Source organism: Neofelis nebulosa, chromosome 13, assembly GCF_028018385.1.
Source record: "Neofelis nebulosa isolate mNeoNeb1 chromosome 13, mNeoNeb1.pri, whole genome shotgun sequence".
Taxonomy (NCBI): domain Eukaryota; kingdom Metazoa; phylum Chordata; class Mammalia; order Carnivora; family Felidae; genus Neofelis; species Neofelis nebulosa.
Genome location: NC_080794.1, coordinates 48,181,653 through 48,201,620, shown reverse-complemented (window position 1 = coordinate 48,201,620; position 19,968 = coordinate 48,181,653).

Genomic DNA, 19,968 nt, shown 5'->3' with positions numbered 1-19,968 from the left:
TTTGTTAGTTACCATCTCACTGAGAAGCAATCATACTCATTGGGCCTTTTTAGCCCACAATTGGAGGCACTCCTATTTCAAAACTCAGGAAGCCATCTTCATTAATTTAACTTCCAGAAATGAGGAACAAGGACAGAACTGCCTGCATTCCTCAATGCGAGAGGGCTTTTTTCCTGCCTGAGTCATTCTGCAAGGCAATATGGAAATTGGTTGTCTAACATTCAATACTGGAGATCAAGTGACTCCTCTCTATCCAAATGCGGCTCCTAAGTCTTCAAATAGTTACTAAGGGAACCATTTTGGCCTCTTCAGTGTATTTGTGTGCAAGCATTCTGAAGCACAAAATGCCAAACTGTGTGCATTAACCAAGGTCTGCTCCTTTGCAGATTTTACTCTACAGTTTTAATTCAAATGCAATTGACCATGACAATGCTGAAGGCGCTAAAACTCGTCCTTTATTGGAATTAACTACAAAACATTTCATCCATTCGTGAGATCTGCTGCATGGGAAAGGCTTATGCAAACATCTTGTTGAAAATTCATAGATAGGAAAATTTCCTGGAAAAGGGTAGAAATGGAACTCAGAGGACAGTGGCACAAAAGTAAGGGCCCACAGACCACATGGTCTGGCTCTTACTCCTCTTTGATTTCCATCCTGTATTTTTATGGACATTTAATAAGGCAGACTCACTGTGACAAGATGAGTTGCTCTTGTGATGCTGATGCCTCCCAATTGCCTTGATGCTGCTTTTCCCTGAATGATTTATAGATTCCGCCCACACTGGGCATCCTACTAGGGACCTCAGCGTGGGAGTGAGAAGAAGGATGACATATTTGGGATTCTTTGAAACCACTTTCAGCATTTCTCCTAAATTGGATCCTGTAAGTCTTTCTCGGAAAATGTAATTGAAATAGGAGTCTGTATCTCCAGTTGAATAAGACATTATATGAGAAACTTATCAAGACCCTGAAAGGCCAAATGGTATTTGGATGGGTGTTTCAGCAGGGTGAGAAAACCTTGATGTTAAACATGGGGTCTTGGAGACACCTCTTAAAGCATGCAAGTTAAGGGCAGCAAAGCCACTCAGCATGGCCTCTGAGGATGCTCCTACTGGAAATTACCTCTTGATCACCACCATCCCCAGCGCTATCCTCTCTCTGCCCCGAATGATGCCTCCCCAAACGTGCCACATGGGTCTCCTCAGATTTGTATCACAATAGCTATGAACTAATCTGCACTTAGCTTTTTACACAAGTGTCTCTCCCACTAGAAAGAGAGCTTTTCACTACCATAACTGTGTTTCCTTTATCTTTGTCTTTCCATATGTTAGCACTTAGTAGGTGCTCAATCAATATTTGAGTGGAATAATACAAGGCCGTATATATTTCTATGACTTATGGAAATATGTGTTTGTTATATTCCTTGCTTAGGTTTACTTTCCCGCCCCCCATTTCCCAGGCAGGTTAGTATTGAGGGGAAATCTGTTACAACGTTTTTGTGACATTAGGTCCTTTGGCCCTTGCACCAATGAGAACCACCACAGACTCATATGTCCAGCTAATAATGATGATCTGGTGCCTGTTTTAGTAAAAGAAGCTGGGACGTTCCACCTAGAAATCCACCCAGTTTCCTATTTCCAGAGTTGCCTGGAAGACAATCTAAGGATGACTGTCTGCTTCAGAAGGAATAAAAGAACCACAAGTCTGGATAGCAAAGGAAGGAAAAATGACTGTTATCACTAGCTGAACCCCAGGCAATATCCATGTACAAGATTTCAGGAAAGGAGCCTTTCAATTTTTGTAAATGGTGTTGAGCGACCCCCTCATCAAACAGAGACTATGCCCTGGAAGCCACTTGTATCTGGAGAACCTCACACTCTTACGATCTCTAGGGTAAAGAGATTAAGTTGGTAAAATCTGGATACATGAAGTTTGGGCAGGTGGGAGGTTGGTAATTGGATGGGGTAACAGCATGGGTGGTGGTGTTTTGAGGGTGGGAGACCAACATGGAATACCTCTGATATTATCCTCCATTCTCTACTGCTGAAAAGTTACTGGACATCCCACAGATTGGCCTCTCAGGCAAGTAAGGCTGTATGGATTGTCTATCCTGAGACCCCCCCCCAGAAAAATTCTGTCTAGTAGTAAGCCTGGGAGGGAGATGAGCTATGAGGGAATAGGGACCTATTATTTCCTGCGCTCCTACTATTGCGAAGCATTTTACATGCATTATTTCATTCAATATCCACAAAATCTTAGCAGCTGCATATTCTTGTCTCCGTTTTACAGAAGAGAGAATGGTGGCTCCTAAACACTTTATGTAAGGTTTAAAGGTCAGTAAGTAGCTGAACTGGCTGCACTGTTTCATTCCAAAGCCTATGAGCCATTCATTTTTCTAGGACATGGGAAAGGCAAAAAGGAAGAAAAGGCAAGGAACAAAGAGAAAAGAGAAGAAAAAATGCAGAAAAAGATAAAAGCTGCATATACCAGGAGAGAAAAAGAAGAGGCATCTGGACTAATGAGCCCCTTCCCCTTAGTCTGCATTGGAAGGAGGTCTCAGGATTGAATGACAATGAGCAGATCTATTGGCCTTCTGATTCTTCCTGCCTGACCTCAAGCCGGTTCTCTTCTATATGAGGGTATTCATTTCCTTCAGGAGGTAATTTGAGTTTTGGTGAATTTCTTTACCAATGTTATTGATGAGTTAGGCATAATGACTGCAAAAAACCACACTAATTTTAGGTCATTATAGTAAATACACTTGTAGCTTCATAAGTTGAAATTCTTCATGGAAGAATGCTTGCTTCATAACAACCATGACACTTTTGTCTTGAGTCAAGGGCATGATGTAGGGTGACCTTCAGCAGTGTGGATTTGTTCATGATCAATGCACACTGTCTAATCTATCCCTGGACTTGGGAGTAAGGAGTCTGGGGCCTAGTTCTCACACCCATAACTGATTGAATAAATTCACTTAGGAAAGAATGTTGAGATCCCATTGTTTGTCATATTTACTGAAACATCATTCCCCAATTTATTTTGCTTTTTTAAACTTGCAAATATTCTGATTGTATTGTTTTTTAAAATTTTGATTTAGCCACATCTGCCCATTTTTCAAATTGAGCATTCTTTTACTGAATCTAAGATTGGAAAATTCTCCTTCATGAATAAAGTTTATACATATTGACTTCTATTTTAATCAAATTTTGTGCAATTTTAAAATATTTAAATCAATAAAATTTATTTCTCAGTATTGTATGAGGTAGGATCTCACTTATTCCAGCGATAGTTATCAAATAACCAACCTTGTCCGGACTGATTGATGATACTTTTAGGTGAGTGTATTTTTTATCAGCTCAGATTTCTTGTCTATTAGAAACCCTTTCTCCAGACATTTTAGCTCATTTTATACAGGGAGATCTTCTATAGTAATGCCTATAATTTATAAGTTGTTTTCTGTTACTTGCCTTTTCTATCTCTCAATATTTCTCTTTTGTCTGTTTCTCCCCCTTCCCAACCTCCTCCAGCTAACACTACAAATCTTTGTCTTCCTGCTGTCATCTTTGGCCCTGTCCTCTGTTTTCTGGAATAATTTCTTAAACATTTCCTTCAATATTAGTTCCATTTTCTATACTGTTGATTATATTCCTTTTTGGTCCCAACATCAATCTTGCCTATTTATATCACCTGTTCTTTCCTTATATGTCATTTTCTTGTTTCATGGTTCCTCTTTATCTTGCTGAAAGTACAAATCAGAGATTTATTAAAACCTGACTTATTTTCACAGCAAGTGTCCAAGATATGCTTTTCCTCTGAGTCCTCCACATCTGTTATGCTGCAGAGTTTTCTCATAAGCCACAATATTACATACAATGAGACAGCGAAATATTTGGCTGAGATCCAAATTCTCTCAGCTCTTTCCTCATAGCTTGTTGCCTCTGAAAGTTCTCAGAGAAAGACTGCATAGAACACACTCACGTGTAATTTGTCACTAAGATCCACTTGACTTATCTAGGTCTGGAGGCACTCCCAAATAAGAGGTCAGCCTCCCAAGTAAGAGCCTCCAGCCTCAAAGACACATGTGAAAGTCACAATTTTGTACCTGACTCCTCTGCCCCCATCCCACCCCAAAATGGAAGTCAGAATTTTAACCTATTTTCTTTCCACAATCAAAGTTTCATATGCAAATCTCTTTGTGGGGACATTTTTAGCCTGTGAACAGGGAGTCAGCTTTAGTGACTACTCCTCCCCAATGGATCAGGTATGTGAACAGCTCTTGATGGCTGCTTACCCATTTGAATCCTAATGGGAAGTCTCCCTATAAGATACAGCTGGAGAGAGGGTACCCCTCCCCTGGCCCATTTTCTATTGCAGGCAACTCCACTAGCCTAAAATACAACTGTACAACACCTCACTCTCCCAGTAGAGAATGAAAATTAGGCCCTGGAGAATATGCGGTGGTTTAGAATCATCTTTCTGTTTTCCTTTTTAAAATAACTGTGCACCCAAAACACTACTTCTGTGCTCCTCCTATAGTTCTCACCACCCCCACCCAGTCTAATATACTGACCATGAAAAGACTCGGATTCCCAAAATGTCCCATCCCACCTTCTCTCATTGTTAGAGATGCTGAGGAGAAAGGGCTACTTCTGAGGGGATGTAGAAAGCCAGAAACAGGTAAGCAGCAGGAATCGGAAATGGAGGTAGATCTAGGATTTCTGCTCAGTATGCCACTAGCTTCATCCCTGCACTACCCCATGCTCCAGTACAGCATGTGCCAAACTTCAATGTGCCTAAGGATCACTGGGAATCTAGTTACAATGCAGATTCAAATTCAGTAGTTCTTGGGTAGAGCACGAGATTCCGTGTTTCTGAGAATCCCCCAGATGATGCTGATGCTGTTGGTTCATTATTCATGAAATATGAATAATCCATATTATATGAATTTAGCTCAGTGCCAGAATTATGATAGACACTTTAAGAGTTTCTACTACCAAACTGAAATAGTGTTCTGGCTATGAAAGACGGACCACACACAAAACACAAAATGTGGTTTTTATTCTGGCTACGTTGGTACCACAGCTACATCTCTTTGTCTTAAAAGTTGACTTTCAGGCACTTTAAAATCCTGAGGACTATGAGTAATGGGTTTAGGGGAGAGTCGATGGGGATATGCTAAATTGATTTGGTATCAAAACCAATTTTTCTTTCCTGTATATTTGAGTCCTCAGGCCCTCTCTGGCCCCTGTGCCCCTGGGCTGATCACCCTCTGAGCACAGGCATGTGCCCAAACACACTTGACCAACAGATGTGTTCACACACATATACACAACTAGTCGCATCCCATCACCAACCCCACATTCCTACCGACAAACGGTTAGGTTAGTGTTGTCTAGTGTGGCTTTCACACAGCATTAGTTCTGGGAGAACTTGAGTTAGTTTGGATCAAGTCAAGAGACAGAATTTACACTAGGAATTTTAACAGAGAATATTGAATACACAGAATTATATGACAGGTATGAAGAAATTAACTAGATATCACAGACATAGCAAATGCAAGAAGCAGTTCTTGCCCTAGAGCTGGGAATCAGAGGAAAGAGGTTGAAGCTATTGAAGTTCAGAAGCTTCAGAGGAGGAGAGCTGGGAACTGAAACTCAGACCACCAGCACTGGTGTGTGAGCACCAAGGAGTGGATCCTTGGGCCTGGGCCCAACTGTCTAAGAGATGGTGCCTGGTCAGTGCTGGGGTCACTGAGAGTGCCAAATCTTAACCACTAGACCACCAGGTACCACCCATGCTGGGGTCTTGGAGAGGAATGGAACAAAATTGGCTCTGCTCGTGTTGGGAAAACTGCAAACAGGCAAGACCTGCTGCTGTAGGAAGGAAATGGATGTGCTCAGGCAGGAAGTGTGGCTGGAGTGACACAGGAAAAGGAAGTAGACAAGAAAGCAAAAAGGAAATGAATGAGAAGGAGCACACCTGCGTTTCCATTCTCCAAGCCTATGTCTTCCTCCAGCATTGCCCATTTGAAGATAGTAACAAGGAGCAGTTAGTAAAACACAAACATGGTTTGCAGTGACCCTGCCTCAACAACACAAAGCACAGAAAGTTGGGTTTGGAGCTGACACACAGTAACTAGTACCTTAATAACTGATGCACACATGGGAGGGTGTATAGATACACAGATTTGTGGAAAGTTGGGTTAAGGAAATGTCAAAAATCAAATTAAAATTGTAAAGTACCCTGTTTATTAAGTCATGACACTCTATGGTTTTTCACCAGTTGAACAAAGGTTTATAACACTTTAGAGAAAAAGTAGTTGCCATCCAAGAACACAGAAGCCCACTGGAGAGAAAAAGGGGAACATGACTTAGAGACGTTCTCATTTTCTATCAAAAGAGAAGGGGAGATAAAAATTCTTCAGGTTCATGGAGGTAGAAATGAGAGGAGGATCATGAAAGAAGTCAAGAGATCAGATACAAGAATGTTGGTTGCTAAAACTCTAGAAGAAGAAGATAAACCAGTGACAGAAACCCCAAGGAGGTGGAGGGGAAGCTGTGTTTGGAATTCTCAGAGTGGACCGCCTCACTACAGGCCTGGGAAATGACATGGGAGTAGTCTTATTGTGTGTTTAGGAAGAGTGACATCCAGAGACAGCACCCCTGCTCTCTGTTCTCATGTGGCATGGAAGAAAATCCAAGATTCACTGTGCTTCCAGGATGCAGGAGGAAGGTGGTCTAGAATTAAGATCCATGGGCTTTCTCTTGGTCAATGTGTGTAGAAAAAGGAGTTTCTGTGGAAGAAAAGTAGTTTCTTCTATTGGCCTACATATGGGGATTTTGAAGGACCAGCATGAACCAGAGTGAGGCTGGCTTATCAACCAGAGCCTCCAGGAAGCTATGACATAAAAATAGGTGATGAATTTCAACAGTCATGAACTTGAGTAGCTGATGCTAACTGGATTCCAAGTGTCCAGGCAAAATAATGGATATCACCAGAGAGGTGTCATGAATCCAGAGGATGGGGCAAGAACCATCTTGTGAAACAGTGGGTTCCACCTCCCTGAGGAATAAGGAACTCTTCAGCAAAAGAAAAATCAACCCTGGTAAGAATTTTGAACTTTGAATTTGACTAAATACTTATTAGTTTATCAAATAACATTCAACTGTAAGTGATTTTTTCAATGGAAAAAAATGAGTAAACTTAGATGACAAGATTTATCACCACCCCCTACACACACACACACACACACACACACACACACTATCTAGGAGTTTATAGAGGATTGGCAATAAGAGACAGAAAATAAAATTAATCATTTAAAAGCTTTCTCCTTTTTTCTGAGCATAACATGCATATTTCAAAACCTTCACCACAACAATCAGATACCTCCATTACTCAGCTTCTCCAAACATTTAATATAATAGTGAGCATGTGACTTTCAAAGAGAGGAGAACACTGTTCCCCCAGGAAATGTCCTCAGACAAGTGTACTGTTGACCCCCATTTGGGAAGTTTGGATCATATTCAATGAGAACACCTAACCATGGGCCAAGCATCTATCATATGCAAATCACTGTGGAGTTTGCTAACATGAATTGTCACTAATCCTCAGAAAGGGGAGGTCATGTTATACCCATGCTCCAGCTGAGGAAACTGAGTTTCAGAGAGGTTAATGCTTAGTTAAGATCATACACATAAGAAGCAGCAAACTGGAATTCGAATTCAGATCTGTTTGGTCTCAAACCCACTATATAAACCAAAAGACATCCAAATGCTAAATAGAATAACCACAAATGACCAAAACCAAAAACCAAAAACCCTCAGACCATATGTGCTCTGCAATTGGTCAGCTAATAACCCCTCCATCCTTAAGACAAATGCAAGAAATAATTTAGAAATATAACAGTACAGAGCTCTAAGAGGAAGCATTTACCACTTCATCCTGGATCATCTGGGGAAAGATTATTTACATTTTGCTTGACCTACCCAATTTTTCTTACGCACTTGTCAAGTATTATCTCTATATCTAAATTAATTCAAGTTACCCAAAGGGGGCGAAAACAAGGAGACATATTTCGTCAGAACATATTAGATGCTGTTATCCACCAGTGCTGCTCTCAATCAATGTGGGAGCCGCAGAGGGCACCATTGAGCTGATTTTTATTCTCTCTGTCTTCCCTAGTCATTCATATTCCTATTATCTCTGGCATCTCACATTCTTTCAGGTCTTCCATTTTAAACTAGCACATCTATAACCATCCAGCTGTCCGCTCGCTCCTTCCCTTCCACAGTATTTTAGGGAGCCAAGGCAGTATTCGCCACTTTTAATTTGTTGCCTTTCACTCACTCCCCATGGCATCCTGACTCCTGAGCCCCCTTTCCATTACATAGTTCAGGCTAGAGCCATATATGATTGACTAATAATCAAATGCAGTGGACTCCTTTCAGTTCCCATTCTATTTGGTTTATCTGCAGAAGTTGACCCTGGTGTCGACCCCATCATCTCCGAAAACTTCCCTTTCCTTCCTTGATTCCTTTGATGTCATTCTCTCCTGCTTCTCGTACCTCTGACAGCTCTTTACTTTTGTTCATCAAGCCTTCTCCCTTTTACTTCTCTAAAATGCTTTTCAGTTTAAAATGCTTTTCTGTCTCCACCTACTTAAAACTAAACTTGTGAATACCAATCTTTCCCCGACTCTTAGCTCCTGAGCCAATGAAATCTCTAGTCACCTACAGAACATCTGCATGTGGATGTCTCACGGGTACGCTGACACTAACAGCTTCAAAGTCAGTTTCAGACTTAACTCCTCAAACCTGAAGGGTGCCTTTCAGCCGGTTTTGTGAAAGCAGTCTGGTGAGCCAGCTGAAATCTTCAAACCAGACCATCGGAGTGGGGCTCTGAGCTACTCTCTTTCGGTTATCCTTACCTTCCACTCAGTCGCAAGGCTGGCAAACCCAAGTGAGTGGCCTCTGCCCTACTCCAGGTGAGAATCATCTTTCCACTGAACTGCCCCAATTACTCACCGCCTCTGCCTCAACTCTTTGTCCCTCCCACATTTCCTCCAATGTACTGACAGGATGACCTTTCTAAAACAAAAATACTTTCATAAAACTCTCTGATAACTAGGAATTTCATGGCTTCCCGCTACCTCATTATTATGTTGCAAATTCACATGGCATGGAGGGATTTTTAATATACTGGCTTCAGGTCGCTTTTGCAAATTCACCTTTCTCCTCCTCCCAACCCTACTGTCTCTCGGCATCATAATTCTCCTCATTGCCTGTAACATGCTGTGAAACTTCAAAACTGTGTCTTTGCTCATGTTGCCTTCTTTCTTTATTATTCAGCTCTGTTAAGACCCATTTCAAATGTCACATCTTTTCCGCCGTTCTCCAGGATCCTCAAACAAAATCGATGGCTCACCTCTTCCTGTGTATAGTGTCAGCCCATTGCCCAAACACCGAATGTGGTATATAATTAGAAAAAGTCTATTTTTCACTCTTCTATCTCAGTATTGGTTAGGCTCCATAACTGACGATTTTACTCTTAGGTAATACTAATTTCTCTTGCTTCTTTAGTTTGCAAACACAGCCTCAATTCAGAAAGTAGAAATGTTGGGGCGCCTGGGTGGCGCAGTCGGTTAAGCAGCCGACTTCCGCTCAGGTCATGATTTCGCGGTCCGTGAGTTCGAGCCCCGCGTTGGGCTCTGTGCCGACAGCTCAGAGCCTGGAGCCTGTTTCAGATTCTGTGTCTCCCTCTCTCTCTGGCTTTCCCCCGTTCATGCTCTGTCTCTCTCTGTCTCAAAATAAATAAACGTTTAAAAAATTAAAAAGAAAGTAGAAATGTCGAGTTCCAAAAATTGAATAAGCTCCAAAAATAAGATCAGCTACTTGCAGTGGGAGAGGCCACAAGTCTTCTCTTTATATTGATCTTTTGAGGGAGACTGGAGAAGAAAACATGACAGGGAAGTTCTTACTAGAGCTGGCACTTCACCAAATGTCTTCATGGTCTCAGGTGCCAGCAAACATTGACAATACTCCGCTGGGTACTTCTGCAGACTTTGGAGGCTCCTCTGCTGAGGCATGTCACATGCACTTTCTCCCATCTTCCTCCTGTCCACTGTCTTTGGAGGTCCACATTCCCCTTGCTATTGGAGTTCCACCACCTTTGTACATAGTGGTCTGGGGGCACCTGGGCAGCTAGGTCGGTTAAGCATCTGGTTGGTGAGATCGAGCCTGCCTCCCGGCTCCGTGTGGACAGCATGCATCCTGCTTGGGATTCTCTCTCTCCCTCTCTCTCTTTGCCCCTTCCTCACTCGTGCTCGCTCACTTTCTGCCCCTCCCTTGCTTGTTTTCTCTCTCTCTCTCTCAAAATAAACGAACATTTACATAGTGTCTGAGAAGGCCACCAAATAGCTCCATGCTGGCTCTCTCTTCTGCAGAGTATGCATCTAGTTCCCAGAAAATGCTCATTCATCTTTGACTTGCCAACAGAGGTGAATTCCGTCGCTTCCCAGAAGTGGCGGCAGCTCACCTACTTTGTTACTAGTGGAGCAGTTTCCTGGCTGGTTTTTCCTGCCCTTCACACATGCTGACAGGATTCAATCCCCTTTCAGCCTCTCTCATTTCTCAAGCCCTGTGGGAGCTTCCTGTGGAAGCCCCATCTCCAGCCTCGAAGTAAAAGACACAGCATCCTCACCTACCTATCTCCCCAGGTGGTAACCAAGTAAATCTCCCCAGGTGGGAACCATGTCAATTCTCACCAAAGATAGGTCATCATGAAATCATACTTTGTCTCCATGTTCTCAATCTTTTATAGCCTAGGTCTGTGTCAGGATTCGCTGTTTAAGGTGACTATGAGTCATGAAATCACTTAGCAGCTATTTATTTTGAAATCCTGCTTTTAGCATGGTATAATTCACTTTATAAGCAGCATCTTTAGTACTTTAGTTTCTTGGTTAAAACTTTATTTTACTTTTGATTTCAGCTCAGGTCATGATCTCATGGTTGGTAAGATCATGCCCTACATCAGGCTCTATGTTGACAACACAGAGCCTTCTTGGGATTCTCTCTCTCCCTCTCTCTGCCCCTCCCCTGCTCATGCTCTCTCTTTCTCTCAAAATAAATAAATAAAACTTTAAAAAAAAAAAAAACTTTTATTTTAATATCCTGTTATATGCAAATTTACACACATGTTTATAATATAGTTGGGAGTATACAAATGTGTTTTCTAAATAATCTCAAATCTGGATTAGCCCCAGTTTTACTGAAATTAGCAAGAAATCTAGGATCAATGGGTTATTTGTGGCATGAAAATTGCATAGATTCTTGCCCCTGGGTTGTAACAGTTCAAAAGTCTGGGATTGGCCTCCAGTAAGGAGGAGTGAGCTCCTAATAAACTGACCCACCCCAAAATAATAGCTATGAACTCTGCATTAGCTTAAAAACAAAACAAAATGAGGAATAAAACCTCACAAAATCCTATTATGAATACATCATTGAGTTTGATTTATTATTATTACATATATGATTTTTTATTTTGATTTCAAAGCTATTTTGTAGATCTCTGATATAATACCAATGTGTCCATTAATACAAAGATATTTTAAATGATACAATTTTATCATGTAGGTACCCTTTTTCTCTTTCAACATTGTCTTATTATGAATGATAACTTATAGAGTGACTCTCACAGTAACTAAAAAAGAAAAAATACAAGGGCACCTAACAAAATATTACAGAGCTAAACAGGTAGAGAGCACAGGTAGGTCAGAAACTCAGTGATGGAGCAAAGCTCTGGGAGTGATAAGGAAATTATTGACAATGAGTTGAGAATTAAATATCAAAAGCATTTTAGCATCTTCAGTAAAATAGAAGGAGATGTGTCATCAGTGAAACAAGAGTAGAAAATATTAAGCCAATGAGAAATCAAGGCAGAAATTCAACAGAATGAGATAGGGAATGAAGACAATGAGGCTTATAGGGAACTGGATGATTGAAGAAGGATTTACAAGGCATGTAAAGAACCAAACAACGGAATTAAAATCCATGTTAGAGAACGAAAAAGAGCAGAACTGAAATGACTGAACAGAACATCAGTAGGGCTTTCAGATCCACTGGTAACTTAAAATCACACATTTAACTTGCCCCCTTAACAACCTCACTAGAATGTATAATGAAATATAAAATTGGTAGAAATCTATATGACCACTTAGAACTAAGGAAACATGGCACTTGGAGGCAAAACAAGAATTCAAAGATTCTGTGAATTCAAATGTAAAAGCTCTGGGTAAAAGAAAGGGGCAACCAGCTCTTACAGAGCTGTCTGTGCTTGGGAGTGGGTAGAAGCGTCCAGGAAATTCCCATCATCAATTCCAAGTTTCAAGAAGCAGGTCCCAAAGACAAGTGTGAGCCATTATGGACCTGGCACAGTTCAAGTGCAGCCCTACAAGGGCCAGTGGTCACCAACACTGCAGACCTATGTTTGTCAACATTTCACCAAAGAAAGGAGGAGAATTTGTTCCAACTGGCTCCTAATGGAGGAAGATGTATATCCTCGCAAAACATGGATGCTAATCCAGGTATCTTTAAGCTATCACCACCACCAACAACAATAACAGTAATGACAATGAAAGAGAGAGAGAGATAAGGGAAGAGACAGGAAAAAGAGAAGGGCTTCAGCAGAGTATACAGGTATATTTACCTCTTTGACACTGTCTTGTGTACTCTGACCGCTATACAGCCATGCGCAGAAGAAAGAGTCAGCAAATCTAAACACATCCTTCTCGCTTGCCCAGCCCTAGAAATCTGAATGATGCCCTGTCTGGTTTCTAACCATGTCCATCTTGATTTCCAATATCAGACAAACATAGAGATCCCTCTTGAATGAGAATGAACAGAAAACAAAACAACATATGATTTAAAAAAAACCTGAGAAACAACACGAAAGGTTGTTTTCTAAACAAAGTATTCTGACGGCAAAAAAAAGAAAAAAAACCTTCAAGAAATATTTTACTTCCTATATTTATCAAGATCTAAGTTCAAACTAAATCTGTGAAAAGAAAAAAAATGAACAATCAGTAAATATTGTGTTAAGATGAAAAATGAGATTATCTGAAAGGGTGAGATCAATGAAGGTCAGAAATATCAGGTTAGTAACTGGAAAATAAATAGTAGATTAAAATTCCAGTTTGTAACATATCACACAGAGCTCAGCCAGAAATGATAAGAAGACGAATATAAGTTCCAGAATAGACTCTATGAAGACAGAGTATTTCTGTGGAAAGACACACACATTCAAGAAGACTACTAATGAACATGCAAATAAGCAAAAAATAAAGAAAAAATGCTATTGAGTTGAGGATTGAGGCTTAACATTGAAAATTTTTAATAAAGAGGTCTACCCAGATTGGTGACAATGAACTTTCTGAACTTAAAAAAAAAAAAAAAATTAAAGGAAAATAGAGAATCTGAGTTCTCATTTAAGTGACTCACTAAGCATAAGTATTTTCTCTTCTCTCAGAATCTTATGGAAATGACAAAATTACTCTGATATAGAGGGAAAGGGGTAATGATACAATGTGAAGAAGAATGCCTTCACAATCAAAGAGATTTAGAGTATTTGGGGAAAGATATTAAGCTAATGGAATAATATTGATTCCCAAACTTAATATAGCTGAGGAACCTTGAAATCTATAAAACAGAAGGAATCTCTGAAACATTGAGTTTTCCCCCCCAAAAAAGCCCCTCAGAAACAAGATCATAGAGATCAAGAGCAAGGAGCTAGAACAGTGTGAGCATCCTTACTGCGTAATTAAAGGATTACAAAAGAGTCTCTGCTGTCCCCTGCTCTTGGGCTTGCTGTCTGCGACATCTCCCAACTGGATAAAGCTTGCAGGACCACTTGTTATAGACTGTGGGGATTCTTCAAAGGGGCCTATAAGAGGGTGACTTTGGGCTCTTGGTGCAGGGGGCAGGGCCACTCACATTGTCCAAATAGCCTTCTGCACGTCGCAGGTAAAGTGAGTCTGTGTTTCCCTTAGTGTCCATCGGGCATAGCTGGCTTCAGCACTCATTGCTGTGGCAGTAATAACTGTCACACGTGCCAAGGAAGCTCCCACGAACAACAATAACAGCTGAATCTATAAGCTCATTAATATATGGAAATGAGGAAGCAAAAAAAATCAGACATTGGAAGAAAAAAGTAATTTAAAAAACTTAATACCGTGAAAGGCAGGAATCACAATAAACAAACAGGATAAGTAATACCAACAGGATCAGAGTTAGCATTGAACGCAGAAAGATATTAACTATTTTCTACTCACATTTTCATAGAGATGAAAGGATGCTCAGAAAAAATAGAAAGTCATTTGTTTCTTTAAAACCTTGATTACTACAACTAAAAATTACAACAACAATACAAAGGTTTGGTAGCAGAATTGTCATGGACAAAGATTATTTTGGTGATGGGGAAGATAAAACCGAAAAATTATTCCAAGGGACAGTTTAAAAACTCAAATCAATAAGAATTAAAAGACACAAAGAAGACATGGAGGTTAGAATTACAATAGCCAATATCCTTTTAAGATTCCTACTAATGTCTAACTTTTTATTTAAAATACTGACGTCTAGAAAATAGCAAACAAGAATGAAGTAGTTTGAATGAAAAAAAATCCTATCCCTATCAAAACTTTGATCTGACTATGAGGGGGGGAAATGGACGTTTTAGACATCAATGGAAAGAAACTATATATCGCTTACACTTACTTTTTCACAAAACGTATTCACTAATATACCCCTGCAAAATGAGAAATGAAATCTTTTCAGGTGGAGGAATAAAATGACAAAGTAACTTTAAATAGTTACCGATAATAAAGCTATAGAACTTAATCCAGCTGTTAAGTAAGTGTTCCTTCACCAAAAAATAAGGGTCCAAGAGGAAGAGAAGAACTCAAAACATAATAGAATTTTTGCCTTGTGATGGGAGCCTGGGGGGAGGCTCTGGTTAGCAATCCAGTCTCAATATTGTTGGAAATTCTAAGTTTCAACGCATTTACTTAAAAGTTAATGTGACAACTAACAGAACAAATATGTGGAGTCCAATCCATGAAAACAATAGTAAAAGGATCAATTTAATAAAACTCAGGTGAAAGAACAAGAATCCATTGTAACTTAATGAAAAATAAAGAACTTTGATAAAGAGGAAACGTATCCTGCATCCAGAAATGTTGTTGATTATATTGGATGAAAGCACTCTCATCTAAAACCACCTGGAAATATCAGATAAAATGCAATAGAGATTCTTTTACTTGCCTAGCTGAAATCCAAAGAACGTCAGAGAAATCCTCATCGTCTAACATCTAAAAGGAAACCTGTAATAGGGATCATAAGCTACGAATGAAGACCTAGCTTTTCTAAGGGTATATTTCAGGAATAATAAACCGGGTTTGACCCTTAACCTCAGGAGAAAATGCCTTTGGTGAATATAGGTGAGGGTTAGACTGAATCCAGCATATAAATCCCTCAGAGGGTTACTCCTTCAGAGAAAGGTACGTGTTTTCAAAGACAAATAACAGGAAACTTTGATTGCCTTGCCTCGATCGTGTGCTGGGTAAATAAGTTAACGATCCCTTCCAAAAAGTCATAATTGCCAGTCTTGCCGATACACAGATAAGGGTGTTAAATTTATGGGAATGTTTCAGAAATTCTGGATATGAACTTAAAGTGGTTCCAGGCGCTTGACACCCTTCTCAGGAGAAGAAAGAAGCCAGTCTTCTCAACTTTATCACAAATAAATAAATACCTGGTAAAACTGAGCTCCCACGAAGAAAGTCACACTATGAACTAAAGTGAGCTGAAACAATAATCAAAAGCATTAAATCTCTAAATAGTTCAGATAGAGGAATTATTAGATACAGAACATAAAACCTTTACTTAAAATGTTTAAAGAAATAAGAGAATCTAAAACATGCAAAAGAAGATGCCATTTGTGAAGAACATGAGTATTTGAAAAGAAAGGCAAATCAAACTTCTGGAAATTAAAACTTATACTCACTTAAGTAAAAATTCAGTGAAAAGGTTACAAAGCAGAATAGATAACTGGATAAAGAAATGATGCAATGAGAGATTGATCTCAAGAAATCAGCCAAGATGCATCATAGAGATTAAATATATGAAAGACAGTTTGAGAGAAAACAGTGGATAGACCGAAAAGGACCAACTACAGGCAACTGGGGTTCAAAAAGAAAAAAAAAAGAATAGAGAAAATGAGGGAAAGACAATATATCAGGGGCGAATTCTACAATCAATCAAATACCTTGCTCTTCAAATCTTAGAAGTAAAACAAATTATCCTGATCAGGAAAAATAAAAAGAAAATGGTATCTGAGTGTTAGCTACCGTAGTAAACCCTAAAATTTTTAATGACCCATACCTGATAAGAATTTATTTCTTGCTCATATAAAATCCCAAAAGAGAATGTTTATTATTAAGTGTCATCTATCATTTCTGCTCACATTCTTTCTGCTAGAAAACACACAACAAATTCTAAAGAAGGACGGGAAATGCAGTGTAGCTTGGAAGCCAGGAAAAATAAGAAAAGGACATTGATGAATGCATAGCCTTTTATCTGATACATCTTACCTTTCTCATCATGAAATATTCATTTTATCCTTTCCCTGTGCAAGGAGATAACCCAAATGCCTATCCAGTCCTTGAATCTGGCTCAAAGTTGAGTATTTCCAGATGATTCTCATTCCTCCCATCAGGTTTGTTTGTAGCTCCCCACGCATGGGCCAGTGATCTATGAATAAAAATAATATGTTATCTGCTCTCTCTAATACTCAATGGTGGATAAGGCATAGAGTGTCCATAATAGACACTTTCATTGTTAAAAGACAAGTCGCTTGTTCATAGGACTAATAAAATCTGGCTGCACAGGCTTTGTGAGAACCACCTCCTTGTCCGTGGCGAAAGTTCCTTGGAGTGATTTTCATTCTTCTCTCTGAACGTATGTGAAGTGGGTGAAGGCACACATGTTCCAGCAGATATTAAGGGCCATTATAAAGTTATGTAGTAACCAAACTGGAGTATTAATACTGCAGGAGTAAAAATGCCAAAGTTTTGACAATGGTACTTGATGATGGAACAAAGCTTTTCATATTATTTAAGGTGCTTCAGGGCATCAAAAGAAAAATTCTAGGGGTGCCTAGGTGGCTCATTTGGTTAAGTGTCTGACTTCAGCTCAGGTCGTGATCTCACGGTTGGTGTAGTTCGAGCCCCACATCGGGTTCTGTGCTGACAGCTCAGAGCCTGGAGCCTGCTTCAGATTCTGTGTCTCCCTCGCTCTCTGCCCCTCCCCCACTCGCACTCTGCCTCTTTCTCTCTCTCTCTCAAAAATAAATAAACATTAAAAAAAAGAATTCTGAATTTGACAGTAACATAAAAGGTACAAAAATGTGTAGAAATAGATGAATAGGTCATTGAAACAGAAAAAGACACCCTAGGTATATATGCGGAAGGTGCTTTTTCAATTCAGTGAGAAAGGAATAGATCATTCAATTATTCAATAAATGGTATTGGAACAATTCACTATTCATTTGGCAACAAGATATTAATACCTCACATCATACACAGAAACAGATTCTAGATAGATAACTTTCCCTTTTTAATGCTATAAACTACACTGTAAAACATGTCAGAGAATATTCTTTATCCTTATATAAGGTAAGGTCTTTCCTGATCAATATAAAAATATTCCAGCAGATGCAAGTAAATGATTGACAAATTTGATTATACACATTTTTAATAATTTTTTAACAGAAGATTTAATAAACAAAACCATCAGGCAAGGAAGCCTGGAAAATAGAGTTCTCTGAAATATAGAGCAGGGGGAATAAGAGGAATGGATTTGAAACAAACAGACAAATAGACTGGTACAGAGCTCATTTTAGACTTTAGAACAGGCTTCATTACATGAGTGGGTCAATTCACACAAAAGACAATTCTTATTGACATTCCACAAAAGGGAAAAGCTAACCAGGCCACTCAATCTGTATCAATGCTATCAGTTATGGGAAAAGACAAGATTGAAAACAATGACCTAAGGTTTAGTGCTTGAGACCATCCACGTTTTAAATGTGGAACATTTGGCCTCCATGAAAGACAATGGTTGTGTGTATTTCAGGCTGAGAAACACAGCATGCCCTCTCGAAAACTGTGTAATCACAATGAGCCACTTAAATTTGAATGCTGCTTTGATATCTGCACAGAGCCTTCAGTTGTGTTATCTCATTTAATCCTCTCAAAACTATTAGTCAGATCGTATCCACCTTCTTTATCTAAGAGAAATAAAAGCTCAGAGAAATTTAGAAGACTTCCAAAATGTCAGATAGTGAGCAGAGGAGTCAGGATTCAAATCCAGATCTTCCTCAGACATAAACACAGTGATATTTCTACAGGTCACAGTGACCTCTCCCTGTTAATTCAATGGAGTTTAAAAGAGACTATAAACAAATTTAAAAGACATCACAGTTTGAAGTAAATGATTTGCAACATATGCAATCCACAAAGCATTCCTGAGCCTATAATCCATAATGTGCTCCTTTGTAGCAAGATAAAAGGCAAACAAACTGACAGAAAAACAGGTAAATGACAGAAATGGACAACTTAAAGATAAAGTATATAAATTCCCAGAAATATATTAAACTCTGTGTTCTCATACTGATAATTTTTAAATGCAAGTTTGAAAAAATGCAAATCGAAAATATAAACTTCCATCATTTCTTGCCTATGCCTAAAGACCTGGAGTTTCAGTTATGTTCAGTGTTGGGTATTGTAAGGGTCAAATTGTAGTGTAGGGCTAACCTGTAGCCTTGGGAAATAATAGCTTTGTTTTGACACTGTAGGTTAAAAGATAAAAGCCTTGTCCTATCAATCAAGGGAACAAAAGTTCAAGGGAAATCAACTGGATTGGTGTTTGATTGGATTGGGGCAAGGCCATGTTGAGAACTTTGAAAATGTGGGCCAGAGGCAGGGTCAAGGAGGTCAACTGGTTGCGGCTCAACCGCAGAAGGTCTGAACTGTTTCCACCCCCCCATCTGGGAACTATTTCTTTGTTCTATTCCCAGGTAATGATAAGATGATGTGGTCAGCTATAAAAACTCTGTACCGCGGCTGTTTGAGGCCGCACTGTGGTCAAGAGTGTCGGTCCCTTGGGGCGCCTGGGTGGCTCAGTTGGTTGAGCGTCCGACTTCAGCCCAGGTCATGATCTCGCGGTCCGTGGGTTCCAGCCCCGCATCGGGTTCTGTGCTGACAGCTCGGAGCCCAGAGCCTGTTTCAGATTCTGTGTCTCCCTCTCTCTCTGACCCTCCCCTGTTCATGCTCTGTCTCTCTCTGTCTCAAAAATAAATAATTAAAAAAAAAAATTAATAGTGTCAGTCCCGATTGGTCGGCCTTGCCTTTGTAATAAACTTTGTTGTGACTGTCACTGGTGCCCGTAGCATTCTGTTTCAGGAGTCGTGTGGATGCAACAGTATTTATATATTTGAATTTTATCTGTTGTCTCATTTTGGTAATCAGAATACAAGAGAAATAATACTGATTGCTTAGCAATCGATTAGAAAGCAGCTTATGTGGTATTTTCTACTAACCAAGACCAAGAACTTGTCAAAAAGAAAGTAAGGCTTTGGCTTCCATTCCCATTTCTACTAGAAAAGTTATGAGTATATGTTAAATCTCTGGATAAGGGGGGGAAAAAGTTACAGAGAGGGAAGGAGGCAAACCATGAGAGACTCTTAAAAACTGAGAATAAACTGAGGGTTGATGGGGGGTGGGAGGGGGGAAAGTGGGTGAGGGGCACTGAGGAGAGCACCTTTTGCGATGAGCACTGGGTGTTGCATGGAAACGAATTTGACAATAAATTTCATATTAAAAAAAAAAAATAAACATAAAAACAAACAAAAAACCCA